This window comes from Pagrus pagrus (genome assembly GCF_965226575.1).
Source record: "Pagrus pagrus genome assembly, chromosome: 10".
NCBI lineage: Eukaryota > Metazoa > Chordata > Actinopteri > Spariformes > Sparidae > Pagrus > Pagrus pagrus.
In genome coordinates, this window is record NC_140194.1 from 17,601,888 (window position 1) to 17,626,753 (window position 24,866).

A 24,866-nucleotide genomic window follows, 5' to 3' on the forward strand; every position below is an offset into this window, starting at 1 on the left:
CAAAAGCCAAGATTGACATATCTACTGTTTCACTAAGTGCTAAAAGTCAGCTATGAAGTCCAGTATAAGGTGAACCTCTTTTGGCTTAATAGCTGAAATAAACGCTCACTCATCCGCCTCTTGCTCATAGTAAACGGAAGAGCTCCATGGTGGGATTCTAATTAGAGTCACTGGGGGTTGTTTTCGATCTTCATGAGCGAGATACAAGTTCACAAATATTGACTGACCCAACGCCAGTAGAATAAAAGATGGATCCTCACAGTGAGAGGTGAATCCCATTAAAAAGATAGAGGTTCCATAGAATAGATAATTGGCCAGCCATTTCTAGCAGCCAGTTTCCAATGAAGATTCGTGTATCTCAAATTCATTAATTTGGTTACATACCGACCTGTAAATTAAATCATTAAAGTTTACATGATGTGCATAATATGATGCAGAGAGAAAAATGCAATAGTCTGGAAAACATGCACAACTCAGCCACTTAAAACAAAGCTACAGACTTTTCTATCAGATAGAAGAGTTATGTACCAACAAATGAGTCTAAGTGAGTGACATGGTATGTAATCTACAGAATTCCCCCTGAGAGTTACTTTCACAATCAAAACAATTAAGTGAGCTGACAACACACGGACCACCATGGAGGCCAGACAAGAGAGAGGAGGCACAGAGGACTCAGTTTATCCACATATTTCAGCACTGTCACAACAACTTCTGAATACAAGTACAAAAGTCTATGAGGCAACTTCTGATTTACAGCCCTTTCATATTGGAGAAAAAAACAATTAAAGCCCACTAACATGCAGCGTTTGTCCTCAGTGGGAAAGGGTAGTTCAAATGATGCTCCAATAATCTTGGGTATTTATCAGCTACAGCTCCGATTGGCAGCGATGGAAACACAACACCTGGGTTCACACCTTTTCTGGCACGATGCTACGATGACCATTAAAGTTGATGATGTTGACGCATAAAATACCTTTCCATCCATTTCCATTTAAGTAGCACTCTGTCAGTCTGCCTTGAGTTTGAATGAGAGACTGAAGTAAAAGATATTAAAAAGTAAGCACTGTAACATTGACATTGGCTGTCATGCTGCTTTCTACTGTAGTATGTTTCCTGGTGCTATTGTGACGTCAGTAGTGCAACACCAGGAGAGAAAAACATAATAGAAAGATAAACTCATCAACTGGCAGTGGGAAACGCTAATTGCCTACTCATAGTGAATTTATGTGCTTTAAAAAATCTGCTTATTAGCACAAATTTTGGTGTAAAGATGGTATGAATGTGCTCTTGCTTACCACAATAAAGAACCTGGTGTGTAAGTCCCGATAATTTAGTAGTGACAGTGGTAACAGTCTTACCCCAGTAAACTAGAGATGGTAGATGGGGAATATAATCTTGTGTATTAGAAACAATAAAACACAAACATCAAGGTGAAAAAATCCTGAATCCACTCCGAAAGCAACACATCTATGTTGTGCATAAGCCTTCCATCCAAACCAAGCATGTGACCGAAAGAGAGACAAACTAACAGACTGTACCAGGTGTAATAACATTTATGTGTAGTCAAATATAGGAGGACCCACTTTAAAGTAATTACCAGAAAAAACAAGCAAACATTGGCATAAATTATGGAATAACTCATCCAACATGGAACGAAGAAACATCCATCACAAGCAACAGTCGTGCCACGTATATAAAATTAGATTTCTGTGCAGCGAACAGTTTCCTCAAAAGTCCTTACACTATTACATGGCACATCAAAATATGTGGGAACTATTGATGATGTGAAAAAATTGATACTACGGAATGAAACATAAGAAGGACTTAAAAAAGCCAGAGGCTTTTCTTTGTGGATTGGCCTTTACAGTGTTCACGCTGCATCAAGGGCTCATCCATATTTATGAAACACAAGATGGACTGAGTGTAATGGACTGTATCCACTGTGATGTACTAAGTGGTTAGACGGCTGGCTCTGTGTGTGTGTGTGTTAGTGTGTTTGAATGATTGTCTGTGTGTTGCTGTTTTATGTGTGCGCATACGGAGGTTTATGGGACTTTTGCTGCAAGTACTTTAAGTTCTCTGGACAGTCACAAAGCCTTTAAAAAGTAAATAACAACAGACAGTAATAAGCATTGAATACATGAGCAATATGAACTGAAGTAATAAAATGTATTCTTGGCATTTCTGTATTTGGGATTAGAGAGAGATTGTAGATCACTGCCATTCATATAAATGCTTCTAATCCTTCAGTAGGTAAATATCAACAGGGAACGCCCCCGTTTTAGTTTCTTTCCTGCCAAGGAAACACTATCGTCTATTTTAAGTTTGAAGCAAAGACTTTCACTTTCGTCTGACCTTTTAGCTTGTAAGAGCCACATTTGAGCGTTAAATAAATGGTGTGGGTGTAGAGACTGTTTTGGGGCTGTATTCCTTGTACTATCTATCATACTAACTGCAAAAAGAATACTTGAAGAGTGAAATCAAAATTCTCTTTGTTTCATACTAGTATTTTCACTGCAAAATGAAACATAAGCATACAGAGCGGAAGAATTGAGCTACTTGCAATCTGAGCACACATTTGAGCCACAACATTTCACTGCCCCCTCTTTAGTTCCTTCAAGTCTTGAATCCTCCCAGAGTAAACAAACTGAAAACATGGACTGTAAAAAGCCCTTTTAGTAGTAGTGTTGACAGACAGTGATGAGTAATCTGACAACCAAACGACCTCATTATAAGCTCACCTCAGGTAGCTGATTCACTGACAGATTAGACTTGGAACAGCCAATGAAAACCACATGATACTGTCAAAACAATGTCCTGACTGCAGCAGTAAGCTTCAGTCATTAGCTTTTGGCTAACTCCAACCGTCAGTCTCAGTGGTTCAACAATCCCATAAGGTGGTAGGATGCAGTTTAGTTCCAATATGGCCAGGGGGGACCTCAAATATAAGCTCTTGATACTGTTGGCTGAAAACTGCTGTACATGACCTGATTTTGTTTTTAATTTAGCTGTAAATATTAAGTTTTGATTTGGAGCCCAAAAGTTATTTGTGATCAAAACGTGCCTCAAAGAGTAGAAACATCCACCTCATATACTTTTACCTCTAAGTTACGCGAATACGAATAAAAAAATCGAAAAGGATGAAAGCTTTCAGTAAGACCCACTGTGATAAATCTTTTGAGGTTATTTACCTCATTGCAGCCTGAGGGCTCAATATGCAGTTTCTGAACATATTTCATGCCAAGAAAACTGATTAAACTGTGAATTAATGCATTATAATCGCAACCTTATTTGACCGGTTTGCAAATGCTCTCTATAGGGAGGTATGGCTCAAAGCACCAACTCGGTCAATTGGGGTGAGAAGGGGCATATTCAGGTGTTCAGGTTGATAGAAAAGGCAGAGAGAGAGGGAGTGTTAGTAGCAAAAACTCAATGACAAAGACAGTGAGGGAGAGCAAAACCAAAAAGAAGGAAAGAAAAAAATGAAAGCAACAACATTCCAGCGCAGTGTTTAGTATTGTGCAAGCTCTGGGAGAGTTGCAGTCTGGCCTGGGAAAGAGCCAGTGCAGGTCTCTAGGGAGACCAACCCGCTGGCCTCCAGACAAACACCAGCAAAGTGGCAGAGCAGACACAGCCAGATGTGTGGGAGTACATCATGCACACAAAATAACACACAGGTTTATGGACACACACACAGATACAAAAGACTGAAGAGAGATACATAGCTCCTTTTCAAAAAAGTATTAGTAACTATTCAGTAAAATTTGTTATGTAATTATCAGTAAAGTTGTTAGCTATCCTAACACCTCTGCTAAGAATATGCACCGCATGTAACAGCTTTATAAAAGTGCTAAATGTAGCACTTTTTTAAATAAAGGTCTAAAAGTGAATAGAAGAAACAGAGGATGTCTGGGGGAAGCTGGAGTTGCAGGGACTGGTTATGTAAATTCAAATGTATAATAGATAGTGCGCAGCCTGAAGATGTACTGTACTGTAACTGTATCCCACAACTGATTGTTAAACTAGTGTTAGTAATAATTTGAAAATCAATATTACTCTTTTTATACTATATTTCGATCTACCTGATTGACTACATCCAAAAATCCTCGGCTATGTATATAAACTTAAGGCAATACCTTACGTCATCAAACACATTCCATTGAAAATAACTACAAGGCAGCTTTTGTAGAGCTACTTGACTGCTCACACAAATTTATATGTGCAAAGCTTCTACCTGATCACATAAATTCAGAACAGGAACAAAGTGTTCCTTGTTTTCCAGGAAAAATCACAGTGTGTGCTGCCTCAGCGTTCACAAAGTCCTTGTCACTGGAGCAGGTAAAAAATGTGCAACATGATACCAGCGCACATTAGACACTTGGCTGTGTGCTTTTTAGCTTTTGGAAAGCCATTTCTGTAGAGGAAAACATCTCAGTTGTCCAAAGTCATGTGCAAATTCATGTTATGGTAGATTTTATTCCCTTAGTAACATTACTCTAGAAATCCCCAGTGGTAGCAAAAGTATTGAGAGCACAAAAAAATAATCTTTTGACATAAACCACAAAGAAAACAGTCAGTGGGAGGGTGGTAAAACATATCTGGAGTCTGCTTAGTGTGAAACCCACAGGCATTCCTGCTTGCCCTGGTCCAACATGAGCCGATTTTCTTGGGCACGTTTAATAACTTGCATGAAAAAGAACATGAGGCTTTAAAAAGACATGTGAAACATGTTCAGTCACACTGTTAATGTGCTGGTCATGGGAAAAGGGGAAAGTGCACATATTTCACCTACAAGAAATGCATACAAACTGAACTGAACTTGCTTAGTGCACAACTGCAGCACTGTAGCAGGTCTATATTAATCCGGCTGTAGGGCTATAAATAACAAGCATGTCATCATGAAATTTTCTTCTCCCGCTTACAGTTTTGTCTTTTTTCTGTCTCTCACCCACACTGCCACATGCACACACGCACACACTCCTTTTATCATACATACTGTACGCTCATTCGCTCTCACGCTCTCTGTTTCAGTCACACACTCTCCACGCTCTGGTGTAAAACTGACACAGTGATTAGCCAGGGGTAGGTTGGTGATGACTGTGGAGAGCTCATGAAGGCTTTCTCCCAACATCCTCCCTGCTTTCATTACCAAAACCCTGTGAAATAGAAGCTTGTTTGAAAACCAGTCCAATAACTATTCTTGAGTTTGTTGTTTCTTATCCTGACTCTGTTTTGTCTATTTATTTGTTTAGCTTGTTTATCCTGATCTTAAAAGCTTAATGAGGAACAGGAAGCAAATTAGCTTTGGCTAGACATCCTAATGATCTGATTTCTTGCACTGCTTCTACCTATCTATACTTGTCCTTGTTAAAAACCAACAACAATAATAAAAATAAAAGTTGCTGTAATAATGGTACAGACATGTCATAACAATTAACAGTATTTTACAATGCTAAAACACATGGAAAGAAGATGAAAGCGCTCACAAAAACCAACAACACTTGACACTCTACATTCTTTTACATTCAGTACTAGCCTACCCAGGCCTTAATTAGACTTTCTGGAGTACAAGCATGAGAAACTGAATATATAGGCAGAATATATAGGAAGCTACAAACAGCCTCAAGATATAAACAAAGCTGCTGGAGAAACCCGTCCTACTTTCTTCGAGGAACATTGCCCGTTTCTGCTGCAGTGCTCAACTCAGGGAGAAACGAGAAGGGGGACAGATTTGATAACACTTCCCAATTACCACCAATAAAGAAAAACTGTGTTTTTGTAAGTGTAGAATTTCTCTCCCTTCTCTCGTGGTGGTGTTGGACTGAGTCAGGCTGATGGTAATGGGGGACAGGCTTATTTCACTAATGATTTAACCATGGCTTTGTCTGTTTCTCTGCCCGCTAACAGTGCTCTCTGGAGAATGGCTATGCTAATCCAAAAATCTGGCTCCAGTTTGGAAAACATTCACAGCTGTCTTTTTGTGTTTTTTTCAAAAATGTGACAGACTTTGATGAAAAAAAAAATCTCAATAGGAGAGCTAAAAGAGATAATAAAATCATTGTTCTCATTAATGAGTTTCAGCTTGATATCAAAAATTGACTTTGCAAGTAAAATTATACAAGTGATGCCAAGTAGGCTTCGTCCAAGTTTAGAAATGATCAACTCCAGAAAGACATTATATACAACAGTTGCGCTGGAATAAACCATAACAAATGAGTGGGCCTGAACTGCATCATGACAAATGAGAAGCAGGCTCGTTATTCCTGCAAAATATTTAATAAAGTTTTTCAGAAAAGATGTGACCCTAATCAAGGTAGCTTGCTGGTAGCTGGCAAAAAATGTTATAGTAATCACAGCAAAAACAACAACAAATCCCTGACCAGTCTACTGTTGTTTACAGTATTTTATAAGCAACTACTTTTGGAGAGAGACCTAGCTTTAATTTATGCAATGTGAGCAATCATTTTTTTTGTGGCTTTGAAGAAGGTGATGAGAGTTGTCGGCCAAGAAACAACTGCTGGCATCAAGAGCTTGCAAAGCAATACCACATCATCCAATTACATTGAACACAACACCTCATGCTCCCAACTGCCAAGTGCAAAACAAACCAACGGCAGCAGAAACTAATGGATATTGGAGAAGGCATAGGCAGCAGGAGAACGCTAATGCCATCCTACGCCACTGACGCTTCCAGGTGAAATGCACAAGGGACGAAGGCAAGCAGCTGCCTGTGGGTTTGAAAGCTTTGAAAGAAAGACCCGATGTTTGCTTTGCACAGCAGCTCACACAAGGTACAGTACCTTTGCCTTCGTCTGAACAAGCATTTCATCCTCCTCGCTTCCTCCAACCAGCCCCGAACCATTTGAGTCTGTGCATGTGTGTGAAATCGAGCCTGATGGGTCTCATTAAAAACGAAAAAATTCAAAAATAAGATTTCACACACTTCCTGGTAGTGAGAGGGAGTTTTGCTTCTAGCCGGAGTTTGTTGCTTACTACATGTTTTTTTTTCTTGGCATGGTGGAGAGATGGAAAATATTTAGCTTCAGCATCAATATTGCAGTGGACATGCATGCCACCATCGGTACCTTCAAGGAGTCTGAAGAATTATCATAAATTCAAGTCAACCCTCAATATTAACACAAGCTTGCACAATGTTTCTGCAAAAAATTGCCAAATTGGAAGAACCACAACTTCCTACAGTAAGGACTTTCTTTCCCTTGTAGCACTTGGCAACCTAACACTAAGCATTCTTCGAAGGAAAGTCCTCTAATTTATATTGCAAAAGCATATCACACAAACATCTTTACCAAAAAAGTTCAGCACTAGTGTGTGTGTGTCTCCGATGTCTCAATACAAAGCACCACAGAAAAGCAAATGTTGCAGACAAAACCAAAAACAAGACAGCTTGTCTCATGTTCCTTTGTAAAAGGTCAAGTGCAGCACATAAAGTATCTATTGTCATTACACAAACACACACACACACACACACACACAGCAACATCTGTGGTGGGAGCTGTGGAGACCAAACACATGCAAACAGAGCAGGACCCAAACCTGCTGAGACACAACAACACAGATGGCTGCTTTTTACCCGGCTGGCACCGAAGCATATGGATACAGAGATCATTAGCAGGATAATAAGTGCATGACAATGTTAACAAAGGTAAGACATCAACAAAACCCTCACAAGTAAAAAAAAAACCAAAAGGTTAACTTGTCTGGTTGAACATTTACAATTCAACAAAACAATGTTGAGGAATTTTAAGCTGCACTAATCAATATTTTTATAGTCTCACTTTAGTCCATTTTATAGTCTCGCTCTCATCCGCTTTCCAGATACAGCAGCTGTTACTGGCCTGCCCTGTACCAAACAGCATACAGACAATGTTAGCAACTAGCTGGTGAACATGCTTAAAAAACAAATCACTCTTGACTCTTGGTTCACCTCTGGACACAAACCCCAGTCTCTGGGGGAAAGTCCAGTGTTTGGATCATCCAGCCACCCCCGACTGCCCTCAACTCCGACCTTTCTCGCTCTTATGCTACTGCACTAGAGGGGCACTTCAGGTAGTGATGCTTGAGGGCTACCTACAGCGTCATATTCAGAAGCCTAGGGCCACTGAACAGACTGCTGTGTTGGATGCATTGGGAGTGAGAACAGGCTGGCAAAGCAGCATACATTCAAGTCAAACAGATGCTCTATCAGCAGTTATATACTGTACCTCTATTATATTGTATCAAATATGGAGAGAGTGAGTTGTTTTGAAATCATACACAGAGTAATAAAACTGCAGTGCTTGCAAATAGTTTGTCAGTCATGAAAGGTTAAGGTTTATTCATTAGTAATTTTACAACACCAGGTTTAGCAAAATCTGAGTTTAAGACTCAAACAGCCTTAGGAAAGAAAGCCACATTAACTTGGGGACACTGACTACGTGCATAGAAAGCCATCACTTTCGTACTAATGACAGAATGTGTTAGAACAGTGTAGAGAGTGGAATCAGCCGAATAATGAACGCAGCATGAGTGACTAATCACAGCACGAATCCAGTCCATGGGGAGTAACCAGACTGTCTTGGCATCAATTTTTAGAGTCACAAAAATGTTTCTTCACATTTCAAAAACACTTCCACAAATAAAGTCATGGAGAGCCAGGTGCTGCAGAGGATAAACCAACGATTTGGCATGTCATTAATTCAAGTGGGCATGCTGAGTAGTCTAACTAAACAACCAAGAAAAGCTTATGAGGACACGAGGAAAACACAGATGGACAAACAGGAGTGAACTCACAGTGCAATGAATCAAAAGGCAGCACTGGCAGCCATGGAGTCACAGTTGGTGAAGCAGAGGAGCACCTACTTCTGGAACCTACAGATGACCAAGAAAGTCAGACGGAGAAAGAAAAAAAGAATACATGGGAGAGAGAATGATGAGGGAGGGTGATGGAAGGGGAAACAGAGAGAATAAACAGAAACGGGGGAGAGAAGAAAAAAAAGCATTGTTAGTTTGCCCGAGGCAGAGTCTTAAAATCATGGCTCATTTTCAGTGAAAGTCATTGTTCTGGCATTGCTTAACAGAACAGATAGCAGATTTATTGGTACATTTAGCACCGTGAAAAAAAATAAATCTAAAAACAGACGCACTGTATTATGTTAGTGGACACAACTTGATGCATACTGTATGTACCAATTTAAGCTTTAAGTGGCCCTGAAGACCTGTGCCTCTTAGACCTTTAGTAGTAAAAGTTTGTTTTTTATCTGCTTGTAATACAATGTGACAAAAAATTAGTGTCCATTCCATTTAAATGTTGTTTCTTGGTTGAACTACTGATAGTAGATCCACTGGGGATGATAAAAAGAAAACATCAACAAGCAGCTCAACAGAAGTAGCATCATTAAGCAAAAATCTGATTTAGTGGTACATTTAGCACCCAGGGAACTTTGTCTTCATCTTCTGTGCAGAAAAGCTGTTGTTGCATCAGAACACAAAACACAACAGAGACGCAATGAAATGCATATGTAGGTATTTTATCTTATAGTGAGTCTGGGTGGTTTGAGTTTTAAGCCAAGCTGTCAGACAGTCATGATTCTGAGGGCACTATTTTAATCAGGAAAGCACAACGACAAACACTATGCGGTATGTCTTGGGCACACGCACTGTGGGCTTCTCCAAGTGGTGGTAAACATAGATCGGAGGGTGTGGTAAATAATAAACACACTTTCAGTCAGTCACATCACTGGTCTCATCGCTCTGAAACAGCTGTGCCAATCGCAGTGAAGCATGACGACAATAGCTCAACAAATGAGGTCTTGCTTGTGCAGAGCGACACAGTGTGAACACAAATCTGCAGCCAGTTGCAGATGGTGTGGTTTCAAACAGTTAATTAGTGCAATGATGATTGAAGCAAACTGAAAACCACCTTGCAAGGGGAGCACACCAGCTGCAATGCCCGGCAACATGTTCATGTTCTGACCCATGAGTACTCAGTAGTCATCATGGGTCTGACCACACCCATCCCATTTTGATCTCAGCTACAGATATGTAAAGTTTCATGACTGTGTCTTGCACAGTTGTGATTTTATAGCGCTGACAACAATCTGTCCACAGACAGATAAAAACATACACATAGAAACACCTGGAAAATTACACAAAACTGCTTCTGAGGTAGTTCCCACTACAGAAGGTGTCTCCAGGAACCGTTTTGCCTCGATGACACACACACACAGAGTGAACAGTGAAGACGGAAACAAGCTGACGCAGTAACAATTAAAAAAGTCTGGTGAAGCCATAATAATCTAACACCATTTGAGTCATAATTCTATTGTGTTTCACATCGTGAATCATTACATCATATCTTAAAATGTGACAAAACACCATTTGCTCTATACTGCACTTCAAGAGTAAAGAGAAAAAACACTAAGTTTCTGTTTCAGTTAGAATGGAGGCTGGAACACAGACGATTAATACATTAGTACAATAAGTACAATTTTCAGCACTAAAGAGTTCCTCAAAAATACTGACAACTCGCCTTACGTTTCCACTTTTGAATGAAACTCCACCTGTGCACCAGGCACCAAATACGACACGGAGGGAGTAGTTAATTTAAAAGTCAGGAAAATATGGTCAGAGCTCTACCTCCGCTGGTTGTTGTGCTGCCTTTACTGTTTTTCTGAAGGCATAATTACACAGTCCTCTACTGAGCAGCATGTACTGTACATATCCATCTTGTCCTATTATCCTGTGTGCTGAAAATAAACTGGACAGTAACAGCTCTCCTAATCCAGTTGGTGGATTTAGTGCCAACTGTGAAGGGAGCACATATTTTCTGTGAATGCACTGAAATTGCTCCGTCCATTTGCAAATTCCATTCCAATGATGTTCGGGTTTCTATCTTACAAACCGTTCTGCATTAATTCATCCGAGGACGAAGCATCTTGTTGGGGGATAAAAATAGCCACAGTCATCTCCGGAGCCTTGGGTTTTTCTTATGAGCCTATTCATTTGCTTTAGAATGGAAAAATGATCTGTCAAAATGGGAATGTGGAGGGAAAATCCTTGGAAGTTCTGCAGTGATAAAAAAAGGTTGTTGTGCAATAGTGAACCTATGTTATGAATAAAATTCAATTTGGTTTCATTGTGTGTAGGCTTTCTCTCTACTCAGTCTAGTGTGGGGTTTTAAACATTTCTGATTGAGGATATTTCTGACCAAGTTGGTAGCAACACACCTTATTTTTGCTTTTCATAATAATCATCAATGTTAACATTTTAAATGGGATTTTTATTCTTGTTTATGTATTTTTGTCTATGGATGCATGAGGAACAACTACCATGTAGACTCAAGGATCAGTCCAATGCTCATGTATGTTTTTAGTTCCTTCATATGAATGCACAAACTATTGTTTGACCAACATTATGACACAGCTACACTGGGCTAATGGAACAAGTTTATGTAATGATTCTGACAGTCTCTTGTGCAACCTTATGCAATTTCTATGCAGTGAATTATCACCCTACTCCCACAGCTTTGATGAACCTTTCTGGGAACATTTCTTGCACAAGCTGGATGTTTTTTTTTAGTTATGGCCATCATTCCTTTGGGCTATCATTACATTTTTTCTCACCACCTTAGTTGCTGAGATTCAGGATATGGCACCATTGCCAAAATAGACTCCAGTGGGAAAGAAGCGCAAGTAAACTTTTAACTATACAATACTCACTTGGAAGAGAAAACAAACGGGAAAGTTATGACCCCAACTGTTGTACAGGTCCATTGATTTTGAGTTACAACCTGATTCACCTTAGGATATATAAGATATAATAGCTCCAAAAAGTGTTTAGAAAAGGGTTTGTATATTGAATATGATTGATCATCTGATCATTTGCCCTACCAGACTCTGTTCTAGGGATGTAACAAGATGATGGCTATCAACTAAATGGGTAAAATGTCAGAAAAGATGGCTGAAACAACAAAAATAAGACTCAGGTGGTAATGTAGGTATAAGTCAGAAGATGCAGGATCTCTTCTATATGATGAATTGTTGTCCTGGGGAAGTACCCAGCTTGTTGTGATGGTTGTGTGATAAGTGCTGTGTAGAACAGCTTAAGGATCAATGTGCATGACCAGACAGTTAGGAGTCATTTAAGTTGAGTAGAACACCTCCTCCACCCAGCTCTGCCCTCCTTCACACTCCAAGAGCTATCCACAACTGCAAGCTGCCCAATAAAACTTATGGATAGAGAACAATCACTACAAATGGTTGGTTTTTGTTCACTTTGTCTGCCTGGATTTAGAGTTTTGAAACTGGCAGCCTTTCAGTCACAAACGGGATTATCACACCTTTATTTTACCACCACTCTGTGTTGTGGTATTCCTCAGTATGCCAGTTAACAGTCCAAGACTGTTTGTTTTGCACATTTGAGTATGCTTAAAATTAAAGTGTGTTGTTTGCAGGTGCCATTGTCAGATGTCCCTGCCTCTGTGAACTTAATTGACCACAATAGCTACCTCGTAACAAGTAAACAACAGCTGGTTGCCGTAGTCCACCTGCTACCTGTAAATTCCCTTCCACAGGGCTCACAGCTCTAGCATGCTATTGGTTTGTCTCCTCCAAAACCCTGGACAGTGTATGTGTGTGTGTTGCTGCTTTGACACGGTAATAATAGTTTGAGTTTTCGACTGGCACACTCGGTGGTAAACAGGCTTTTAATTGACTGTCTGAGTGCTTTATTTTCAAAGCATGACTGGGTGGCTTGAAAACAAATGTATTGTTAACTGTTGTGGCCGTTGTCTGCAAGTTTTGTTGAATATCTATAGTATATATGGGTGACTTAGGCTTCCTGCTGTTTTTTTATGACTGCTGACGTTCAAGCAGTCTAAACTGGATGAAATGGATGCTGAAATAGCTAACTTTACTTTACTTGCTCAAATATCTGTTTATGTCTGCCTGCTTATACATGTTCATACATTATGATGGTCTGTATGATCCGGTGTGACAATAATCAGAACTGACTTGCTGTCACAGCTGCAGTTGTTGTAAGATGAGAAAAAACCTCTATTGATCCCTGTGGGTAAATACGTTATATAAATATATAGCAGCTTTTCACCTGACTCCCAGACCACCTTCACCTTTCCAAGTCCATGGCCAGATTCTCTGAGCATAATTTGCTGACTCACTGTCATTAACATTGCCTGCAGAGAGGCCGAGCAAATAGCTCACAGCGGAATGACTGAAACCCTTGTAAGACAAGTGGAAAAAGAAAAGAAGAGAATACAGAGACCAGACCAGAGACGCAAAAATAGGATTCAATATGGGTATCTGTTGTTGGCAAGGACAACACTTTGAGCAAGTAATTTAACCTAAATTGTGCATGACACCTTCCTGAAATCTGGATTAAGGTACACTGACTCTATAATCCATCAATCACACACATGGTTGTCAAGAAAAACATAGCAGGTAACCACATCTACTTAGTCAGACAATGACTGTATGTGTAGTGTGTAGGTTAGTCTGTAGCTGCGCAACATAATGACAACCATCAACTCTTCTGTCTTTCTAAATGCTACTAAAGCAGTACTGTATGGTCCAAGGAACAAAAATGTTTTAAGTACAAAACTGCCATTCATCTCTCCAGTTTTGAACGTCATTCTCCAATAAATCTGAGGGATTGCAACACTAGCCTGTTTCAAGATATATGACCTGTGTTTTTCTTAAATATGGTGTGTTCGATATAGAATAAGTCTGTGGTTGAGTAGAGACACACAGGAAGCTTTTACACAACAACAGGGCTCAGTGGAAGACCACAGACAAATCACCACTTAAGATCCTGAGCTTAGACGATGAGTCGCTGCCACACAGACAAGGGAATTGTCACCATCAGCTGTAACTTACCCTATAGGCAGCTTCATAAATATGCACACACAGTCCATCCCAGTCATCAGAATGGTTGTTGTGCTTTGCCTCATTTTTATCATTGCTTCCTGTCGTTATGCTCTACCTTGTCCTTGTCTCCATAACAACCTCCAAACTCCAATCTTCAACCTACACTGCATTTTTTGTTTCAGGCTTGGTGCAGATACACAGACATGCGAGCTGGAGTGGGCACATCCAAAAACAAGTCACCTAATTGTAAGACACTTCAATTAACCACAATTGCAGACTTGTATTTTCTTGCTTCCTGTAAGATGGATTTAGACATTTTCATGTTTTCACCCATGTCTGTTTGTTAGTTGGTTTGTCAGCAAGATTACACAAAAACTACTAAATCAATTTCCTGGAAAGTTGTTTGGAGGATGGGTCTGGGACTGGTGTAGACCAGTGGTTCCCAAAAGGTGTGGCTGTATCCTTTCTTGTACACATTCTCTTCCTAATACAGAGGTAACATCTATACCCTTTAAATCCTCTAAAAACCCTCCAGGGAACTAAAAATAAACATACAAACTGGATTACGGATACAAATACAGGTGTGCCTTCAGATTTCGGCTTGCCCTTTGGTGTGGCTTGCACACAAAAAGTTTGTAAACCACTGGTCTAGACCCATTGACCCTTGGTGATGATCTGGTTGAAGGTGCCATTTGTAAAATAGCTAATTGTTGTGTCTCACTCCCAACTCGTCAAATACTGAAGCTTTGGGTTTCCCAGGTCATCAGATACTGACGCCATGGGTTGGGTTAGGTAGGTTTGGGCTGGCCACGAACCCAAAGTGTTAGCATTTGATGAGTCTGGAGTGAGACTCAACAATCTGCTATCTTACATTTTGGACTTTTAAAGGGACAGATCCAGTTTTTTTCTCACTTTCTTTTCTACTTTTTAGACACTTTCTTTAAATGAAAACTGCTTTTAAGTAGCAACGGGAGATTCTCCATGTGAGTTGCCAGGAGACAGCTTCCAAATTTTCTTCCAGTCGATTCATTTTGTCGCCTGCCCTTAGTTCTCTCACCTGGGTGAAATGGGAATAGGGGTGAAATGGGAACATGCCAGTCAAAGCTTGAAAGTCTGCCTTTATCATTTTATATCATACCAGAAAAAGAACGGCAAGGTCACATGAGGCCAAGTGAAGTATTGTTCTCAATCCAACACCTCTTGTGTTTTGACGTCACCCACAACCTTTACCTGTGAAACTTACAAGGATTTTGCCAGAATATCACAAAAGAAAATGAAATGGTGTATGAAAATAAGCACAATAACACTTCATAAAAAATAAAAAAATAAAAAAACTTCTCTTGCTACATCAGAAAATCACTTTTAGGTTTAACCACCATGCTTTTAATTCACCTACAAGTCAAGTGAATTGACACACAAATACCACTCTGCAGTGACATAACCTCTGACTGGATTGAAATCGAGAACAAAAAACACGAATCATCAAACACACACTCTCTCGTCAGGCCTAAAAGCATTAGCTAACATGCAGATGTGTGTGTATTGTGTCCCCCTGCTTAGAGCTGATTGGAAAGGAACGTGTTGGAGGAGGGGTGGGATTATCCAATATACATAGAGCAGAAATAGTCACAGATAAGCCACAAATCAAGTTGTATTAACTTGACTGTACTCTAAGCACTGCTGAGAAAGTACCATTTTCCTTTACATGTGAGCAAATGAACCAAATCATTCATCATCTCAATCGCAGTGTGTATTTCTCTCTATTTGACTTATAGGTTACATTATTACAGTCAGTTAAAAACATTTATTGTTATGGCTGAAATGTTTAAGCAGACATTAAAAGATTGTGTTGAGAGAGAGCAGAGACAGGTTGCAAACAACAGTTCCTTTAAGAAGCTGCTTCCACACAAATTCAATATTCACAAGGACAAGAAAAAGAACAAGCTGCTACAATATTGTATAAAAGAATATAAAGGAGCAGGAGGATGAAAAGGTTTAGTTACATGCACAGATAAAAAGTGTTTAAAAAAAGTATTTCTGAAGCAATGACACATTCCCCAAACAATAAACTGTGACTAAGAAACTGCAGCTACTCCAGTGTATAAAGTGTTCTCATTAACATGTGAGCCTGCTTGTCCAAAGCCACTCATCCTGCTTAATTAGAGGGCGTCCCTTCAGTGCTGAAAGTCCCTTCTCCGAACACTTGACACCCGAGACAGGAGAGGTTAATAATGATGCATACGCTGCCTTGTGAAACCCCCTCGTCCGCTTCTCCCTGACTTCACTTCATCTAATCTGTCCCTCTGCATAACCTTTTTCTCTGTGGATCTCTTAAGTCTTGTGTGATCATCCCCTCCATCTGTGTCTCTGAGCCTGTCAGTATGCTAAGCAAGCCTCTACCATACTGAGCAGACAGCAACAGTTGTTGGGAGCCTTGAAGAGCAGCTAAGAGGAGGGAGGTGAAGAGTAAACCAAAAAAAACGTGGCTAGCTACTTACAAAGCAGCGGCGTGTATCCGAACAGTGGCCAGGCAGGCAGATGAGCAGAGAGGCACATGACAAACGTAGTCGATATGCTGCTGGTGCATGAATGAGAGACAGAGAGGGAGGGAGGAAGAGGGAGGACGCTTTGTGAGGAGAGAGGGAGGGAACAAGTATGAGAGTGGTCCATGATGAGGGAGCAAAAACATTACAGAAATGAGAACGAGGTAAGGAGAACGGTAGGAAAAACAGGAGGATAAGAATAGAATCAACTGGGCTTCTTACAGTTAAAGACTAGAGGGTAAAAGAAAAGGGAAAGGAAAGAAAAGAGGATGAGTGGCAGGACCGACATGGACCTGGCCTTACGTTAAGACCCACGTGTGACCAACTCACTACAACAGTCACGTCATCCAGGCCCATTGAGAATATTTCATGGCGAACGGAGACAGAATAAAAAATAGGGGAAATGAGAGGACGAGTCCAAGCTGAATTCTCCCAGTAGGACTGAATTCCCAGAGAGACCTATCAGTTTCATGATGCCTCTTAACGATACACTTTCCAGGCAGGGGCAGGGTCGAACAGCTGTCAACCTCCCATAGATGTGGACCTGAGCAAGGGCAACCTCTGGTGTGCTTAGTACGTATTTAGTAGACGTTTCAGTAGCCCGATGGGTTGTAAAGGGAGTGAGTCAATACAGAGAAAGTGATCTCCTCTTCCTACTATCAAAGAACAAGGCATGAACCAGTGAAGCAAATCAGTAGCCAGAAGGGCAGGATTTTTTTCGTTTTTCTGGGGATTTGCCAAATAACAGTGTTTGAGCAAGTGTTACCCTCCATGGGCCTGCAATTCCACCCCCTGGCAGTGAAACTAGATAAAACATCTTCAAAGGGTTGATCAATGGGATATAAAGATAAAAAAAAAACATAACAACTGTGAAGAAGACTACATGGTATTAATGTTTTTAATCTCCTTGGTTATTTTAGGAAAAGACCTAAAAGTATTCCAAACAGTATGAGTCATATTTTGTTTTACGTTGAAAGTCTTATACTGGATGTAATAGATCTTTGTCATGGCTGACATTTTGACTTGCCATCACAGGTAAAGCGCAGGTGAAACAAATCTCATAACAATGGCTCAGTTCCATTGAATGTCTCCACGAGGGATGCCAGTGATGCACGACACCAGGACCCTGGAACAAGCTCACCTAAATGGAATGCTGTCGTAATTTAATGTTACCAATTACACCTGTGCTTTTCCTGCTGTGACATGCCAAAATGTCCGCCATGAAGAAAATATAATTAATAGCTCAGATGCTCCACCGAGGATAACCTCTTTTCCCTAACAGAGATCAAGAACTTGAATGATTCAACACAGCAGTGCTGATATCCAATTACTTGGGAAGCTCTACCACTCCACCATTTTTACATATTAAAATGTGTACAGATCTTGTAGAGTACTACTATGTGAAAAAAAACAAAAAAAACTCCAGTGATGTTACTCTGTGGCTATGGTGCATTGTGGGTAAAGTATGCGCCACGTTTTGCAAGGAGGAAGAATGTGTGGAATAACAAAGGCGATACCTCTGATTCTGCTATATCAATTTTGAATCATTTGTTTATAAACTGTTCATAATGAGTCCAACATTGTTACAGGATTGCAACGAGAGAGCAGTGGACTGCTTTTCATAAACATTACCCACAATTAAATTTATCAGGTTACATTTGGCTTCCTCTGAAGCCACAGAAGGCTTTATACTACTTTTTCATATACACCGTAGTACTCCCCAAGGCCTGTAAACACATTTTAATCTGTATTATTGGTGGAGTTACCCTTTAAGTACAATGGCCTCATCAACCTTGTCAATCTCTTCAGTGTTCATGACTCACTTATGTCATAAATACAGCTTTTATTGGGAAACCAAAAACCAAAATAGTAGACAGCAAAGACAAAATCATTTCACAGCAAAGGAAACATGCTCAGTGATAAACCATCCACTAACGATGCAATACAATAATGTAGTATTGATATAAAGTGTTTAGTGCAATACTTTCAAAGGATGCAAGTGAATCTTTTTGACTTCAAGACAACAAAACAAACATCAGATTGAATTGATTCTGATTCAAATTATGAGCCTGAAGCACCTCTTTTCTCGTGAATGATCATCTATGACACATTAATCAGTCACAGTTGCTGAAGCATTCGCTGCCAAATCAAACATCTAGAAGAAGATGCAATATTTTCAAAATGATCACCAACATGTGCGCAGCTCACAGGCCTGCTGAAATAAGCCCAACCTAAACAAAACCCATCAGAGTTTCCACATCTCATACGCCTTCTTTCCAGGGCAGCCTCCACAGTTACTTGTTAAAATTAGGTGGGCGCTATGAATGACTGTTTTACAACCAAAACAAATCTGAGGCATTCTCGTTGAGGGCTTCTCAGCTGTTATGCATAATTTCTAACGACGAGGACAGAGACTGATGATGATTACCAGCTTTTTCCAGTGTCGGTAGCAAAGCGGTACTAAATTAGCTTAAAGAGGCCATTTCCTACTGACCACAAAGGTACTATGCATGCAGATGTCAGTGCAGTTGGCAGATGATGTGATGAGGTCTATGTGGCCCCATCATCTGTGCTGACATCTGGACCATATGTGTCCTACACTCAGGGGCCAGGGTCCAGATTCAGAATAAAAACAGGGCAATGTAGGGTGGAATTAGTCCAAGGACTCACAAGGGCATTGGTTGTAAAGTGAGAAAAAGGCTGGTAGGTAGTTCATTAAAGAGCGAGAGTGCAGCGCTAACTGTGGACCGTTTCACAAAGGGGCTACAATCTGGGTGAAAATTAAGTTACTAATGAAATATGGAGTTTATACCAGGGTACTTCATTGTGTCATGAATAAACTGTGAACATAAGAAAATGAAAACTGCCAGCAAAATGAGGCGACTGAGGAAAACTCTACCATGCCATTCTCAGACTATTGGGTTCTCAGGATGATCTCTGGAGGGCGGATGTGGAGAATGGGAAGAGGAAGGAGAGGGATAAACTGAGGGATGGGAAGGCAGTAGGACAAAAGTAAAGAAAGGGGGATGGGATAAAATCAAGCCAGAGGGTTGCCAGTAATTATCCATCTGAGTGTCCTCATGAAAATCAGATTGCTGACACAAGCATCGGTTTCCCGGGAGATGGATTAAAAATAACACTGAACTCTTTTGTAGCCTTTGTGGTCACTGACGCTCCTCTATCTCGGGGATCAGATTAAGCACAGCTCCTTGAAAATATTACTGATCCGATCACTCCACGTGACCATGGGATACAGCGATGATATTGTATTCTGCTCAAAGATTAATTCTATACTCTAGAGACATAAACACATGTAAAATCTATTTTACAGCCCAAAGTAGGGCTTCACCATGTAGCAATTAATAAATACTGTCATTTTGAAAGATGTTATGATTGCAAAATGATTCATGATTAGCAGGAATAATCATTTTTGCATCACAATTTCCATTTTCATTGAAACATATTTTAAAATCATGATAATGTGACATTTGTTGGACACTGTACCGAACAAAAATGTTTTCTTGAATCTGGAGAACAAGATTTGTAACCCAGAGCATCTCAGCAACAAAAAGTACTTCATTATAATGATGTTTTGTTACACATTTTACGTTAATCAGAAAAATTGCAGCTTCTACAATTAGGACACTGCACTTGGCCAAATAGCAGTTTTGATAATGTTTTCATTAATTGTTCAGCCATTTCCCAAAGCAATAAAACAAATCTCAAGATGCTGAAAAAATCAAAATGATTTCATGCTGATTTTTGGCCTGTGAATTCTGAATCATCACTGACTTTTTAAACCCCATGAGTCAACTGTAACAAACAGTCTGTGACCACACTTAATGTCAGATGGCTTCCAAGATAAATGCCTGTGGTTAGACGCCATTATGTATGGCCAACCTGCCATTAAGGTTTACTGCCTTTCATCTGTAAATGTTGGCTGCGTGTTTGTATGTGAGGCGCTTCTCTTTGCATAAATACTGTTGTCATGACTATGTGCATTCACACACGCAAACAAACACCACTGAATCCTCACTCAACAGCTGATTTTCATCACTGCCCTCACACATACGTTGGCAGTCCTTCACTATCAGCTGCCCTACCTGCAGTTGGGAGGCAATCACTGCGTTGTCACTACAGTATAATGAACTCCTCGGACATGTTGTCACCACAGCGATAAACTAAGTGAGGATGTGAGTACTGGCCCATTTTTCTTTCTCAAAGGTGATTTACCGATAATCTCAATAAACATTTTCTCATTGAGCGCTGGAATCACAAAAAACTATTTTAGCAAGGGGAAACAAGAATATTATATAAATCAATGATTTCAATGAAAACTAAGAGGGAGAATGGGGTGAAGCTTAGTAGACGGCTTTTCTGCCATAGATCGTAGCTAGATTGGTTTCGTGTCTAGAAAGCTACAATATTACCCACTGACACACAACTACGAATCCCGCTTGAGCGTAGGGAAGGAAGGAAGAAAGGAATGATTATGAGCTTTCTATTTTGGGCAGCTTGAGAGTCATTATTTGATGGGATTTATGGATCCAGTTACATATACCAGCTCAGCTTAAGTTCCATGAATGAATGAGATCCAGATTAAAATCTCTCAAACTACTATTTTTGTCGAGTTATGTACATTATCCTAACAATGTTCAAACCCTGAGATATCCGTAACCTTATTCAAGGTAGCCGTGTGTTTCAATTGCTCACTTGTCACGGTAACTTCCTGTAAAGCATGCAAAACACCAAATGATACTGTATGTCAGAGAGAGGAAGGAAGTCTGTGAAACTAAACGTATACATCACCTCAGGTGTGAACATCACCTCAGCCGTGAATATTTCTACCTCAGTCACGTAGATAGGTTTTCATTGGCAATGTTGGTTGTTTAACATGACAACCACAGCTGCCATGATACTTCTAGACATCATCAAGCTATCATTGTTTTAATTGAGAGATCCCATAGCAGCAGAAATTACATACTGAACATACGCTTAACACATCCTGCATCAAACAATTAGCTTCCTGCCTCTCATTAGAAACATGAAGACCTTTTAGCTTTCTGATCACGACTCCAGCAGCTAACAAGAGACCAGTATGAGCTCCAGTATCTATGGAGAAATGTAAGAATGTCATAGTAATCTATCTCCGACCCCAGTGGAGAGAGGAGGATGGAGAAACAGTTGAGCTCCTTGGCTCGCTTTCTCCCCCAAGCCAATGCTTTCCTTTTTCGACCTTGCCAGCAGACCAGTAGGGATGTTGATTCCAGTTCTGGTGTGAGCCCATCCAGAGCAACGCTAGATAAGGAGCCAGTCTAGGAGGGAAACGTTTTCCAACAGCAAAGGACGGCAGGGATGAGATAAGGCACTCAGAATTCATCAAAAAGACATCAGCAACAGAGGAAAATAAATGGTACGGAGGATGACAGTGAAAGATGCATTTTAATCAGCAACACCCACCTATTTTTCCAAAAGTTTAGGGAAAAACAGGAAAAATTAGGTTTCAAATTCAACTGTTGTTTATCCAGGGCAGGATTGTTGTCCTTTGGCATATACTGACAGTTTCAGATGAAGCCTTGAGGCTATTCTCCGCTTTTTCATATTTAGTGGAAATGTCTGGGAAGGACAACACAGGGTTGTTGAAACTCCCACACCACAGATTGTTCCAAGTCTTAAGCTCCCCCTCTCTCTCATTGCCACTATCAGTGACTAGCATTCTGGTGCTTTTTCAATCTGCCCTCCTTCTTCAGCTGCATGGCAAATAATTATTAACAGGATCAAAGCATACGAAAGGGCTTCTGCGTCAGTGAGGTTGAGCTTGGGGAGCCGGGTGACTGAAAGTGATAATGGAAAAGCGCTGAATTGTTTTTGCACTCTATACGCAGCGCTGAAGTGGCTGAGCTCTGCAATTAATACTGATGGAATTGAAAACTGTCTAAGATATTATTTTTATAATATTACAATTATGTTGATTGATGTATGATTTCTACAACTACTATAAAATTTGCAGTTTAAGTCTTAGACTAAGAAGATTTCATTTGCCATGTCTTTCTCATATATATATATATATATATATATATAGTCAAAAATAATGGAGAAATGGTGACAGCTTCAAAGCATTCTGTGGAAATGTCCCTGCTATCAGCTTCTCCTCGGTGAATCCACAGTTATATACACATGTTCAATTTGGACATACAGTATATAATGATTTAAAGCACCGTGGCTGAGTTGGTAATGTGCTACACCAGCTGAGTTGAACTAGGACAGTTTGGTGCTTGACAAGTGTTTGTGGATGCTTTAAGACAGTTAATAAATGTGATGCACTCTGGTGTGCATTTCCTGTAAGTGGTGAGCATGAACTCTTATGCGCTGGAGAGGGTAGGGTCTTGCAATCAAGCTAAAAGGTTGTTGACATGCAAAACCCTTGTCTAGTGCTCACATACTGTACATCAGCATGACAAACTGACAAGACGCAGTTCACTCAGTAGATGGCTTGTTTGTAAAACCAAGAGGAGAATGATGAAATGCAATCAAGGATAAGACTGGAGGACAGTATGCAAGTGACGCTTGGGCATGCTTTGATTCAATTGCAGACAGCCTTTATGCATGTCAAGTAGGACAAAGAGTATCTCTGAAAGGTATCAGATGTATGCTTAAACCAACCTAATCGCCAGAATACAGGCTGGTAAATTATATTTCTGCAAATCACAGATAAGTTGAAACTGTACATTTCTTTATGTTGCAACTTTAAGTTTCTTTTGGTTAAATTTTCTATTTTATGTTGTGACAACACTGTGCACAAATATCACTTTGATAGGGTTCGGAAAAGATCATATTTTGGCTTAAAATGCCTGTTTTGGTCACTACAAACACGGCTGACAATTCCCGACTCCCCGTCAAAAATGCCAGTTTTTTGTCACCACCAACAGGGCTGGAAATTGTTTCTAGGTCTCCTTAAAAATATTCAGTGGTGAAATGCTGTGGGCCCTCATCAAAAATATTCAGCGGTTTGGCTGGGCAGCCTTCTGTGCTGTCACTCAACCCCCCCAACCTCCCCCTATGACATTCAGGTCATAAACATGTAATGTGATATGTGATATGACTCGTTTTGTAGAAATGTCAATATGATGCATACAGTAGCCTATGACATATAAATGTGAATGCATCAGTGGTTTGCAGAAATGTTAACTGCAAACATTTTATTCTGGTGACTGGGCTGCTTGAACACTCTCGCATTCTTTAAGATTGATGGCAAAACCTCTTGGAGACATTCAGCTTTTGCAATTTTGAATAGTAAATACATTTAAATTCAAACAGTAAACAGCAATACACTGTGCTTTACATTTCAACCAACAGCCTGGTTTTCTTTCATTAGTAAACTGCAATAATCATAGCTGCCCTGAAACTGTTACTGTTTCTAAAAACACACCCTGACTTCATTGTGATTTTCAGGAAGTTCTGGTCAAAATCAGGAAACTCTGAAATAACAACATTATCTAACTATAACTTGACAGGTTATTATTAATGTTCTTTATTTTACTTCAACAAACATCTGACATATTATCCCTCAGGTTGCCCAAACATTCACTGATACGGTTCAGTCAAACTGAATGCAAAATTGGAATTGTTGCTAATGCAAACAAAGTTGATGGAAAGATGTGAATGGAGCTGCTCCCACTGTGCAGATGGAGAAAAAAATAAGTTGAATGCATGGAGGTAAACAAAAAGGAGACAGCCTGCAGGAAAATAACTGGTAAGTCTGAAATTGTAACACAAACAAATATGCAGTACGAGTGTGTTCAGGAATAAGAGGAAAAGTACAACAACAGTAATGTTGGCATGCTTAAGAAACTACATGTTATGGAAGTTACAGCCTGGTGATATTACAAGACTGAGCCTTGTTTGTTTTCCAGAGAGATGCTCTCATAAATAAATAATAACTGAACAGTCCTTTACTGTATAGGAATAAAACGTTTAGTGGTACTACAACTCACAGTCACATTATGTAGGCATCTTTACGTCGGTTGTTTATAACAGCGCTACTGCAATAACCATGCAATCTAAAGCCATTCATGTCCCATACAAGAAATTATGATGCTGATGAGATACATATGGGGAGTGTGATTTATTTTTCTTCTGCTGAACTGGATAGATGCATTACATTGCATGTATGTCACCATTATACATAATTAACACGGTAGTTTAACTCACTAGCCACTGAGATTTTACTTCTCAAGAGCCCAGCAATGATTTAAAATTAATATTTCAGAAGGCCATTTGATCCCATTAAATAGTAACAATGACAAAATCCCAGAATCCCTCCTACTTTAATGGCAAAGGCCATCATTAGAGAGCACAACCACGACAGATCGGCCTTAACATATTTTCAGTGAGCCAGAGGAAGGCATTGTGTCATAAAATATTCAGGAGAGATGGATATTTG

The 24,866-nt window shown here is 39.9% G+C and overlaps 1 protein-coding gene across 3 annotated transcripts in view; it reads right to left on the reverse strand.

The window, feature by feature from the left end:
* peak1 (pseudopodium-enriched atypical kinase 1) overlaps window positions 1–24,866 on the reverse strand; it is a 112,037-nt gene that overhangs the window by 49,908 nt on the left and 37,263 nt on the right. For 2 of the 3 annotated variants that reach the window (XM_084364055.1, XM_084364054.1), the window contains one exon: window positions 8,791–8,868. The gene's annotated coding sequence lies outside the window, so the exon portion shown is untranslated. Of the gene's footprint in view, window positions 1–8,790; window positions 8,869–16,378; window positions 16,400–24,866 lie in introns of those variants that run through there. The other variant, XM_084364056.1, reaches the window with a different exon arrangement.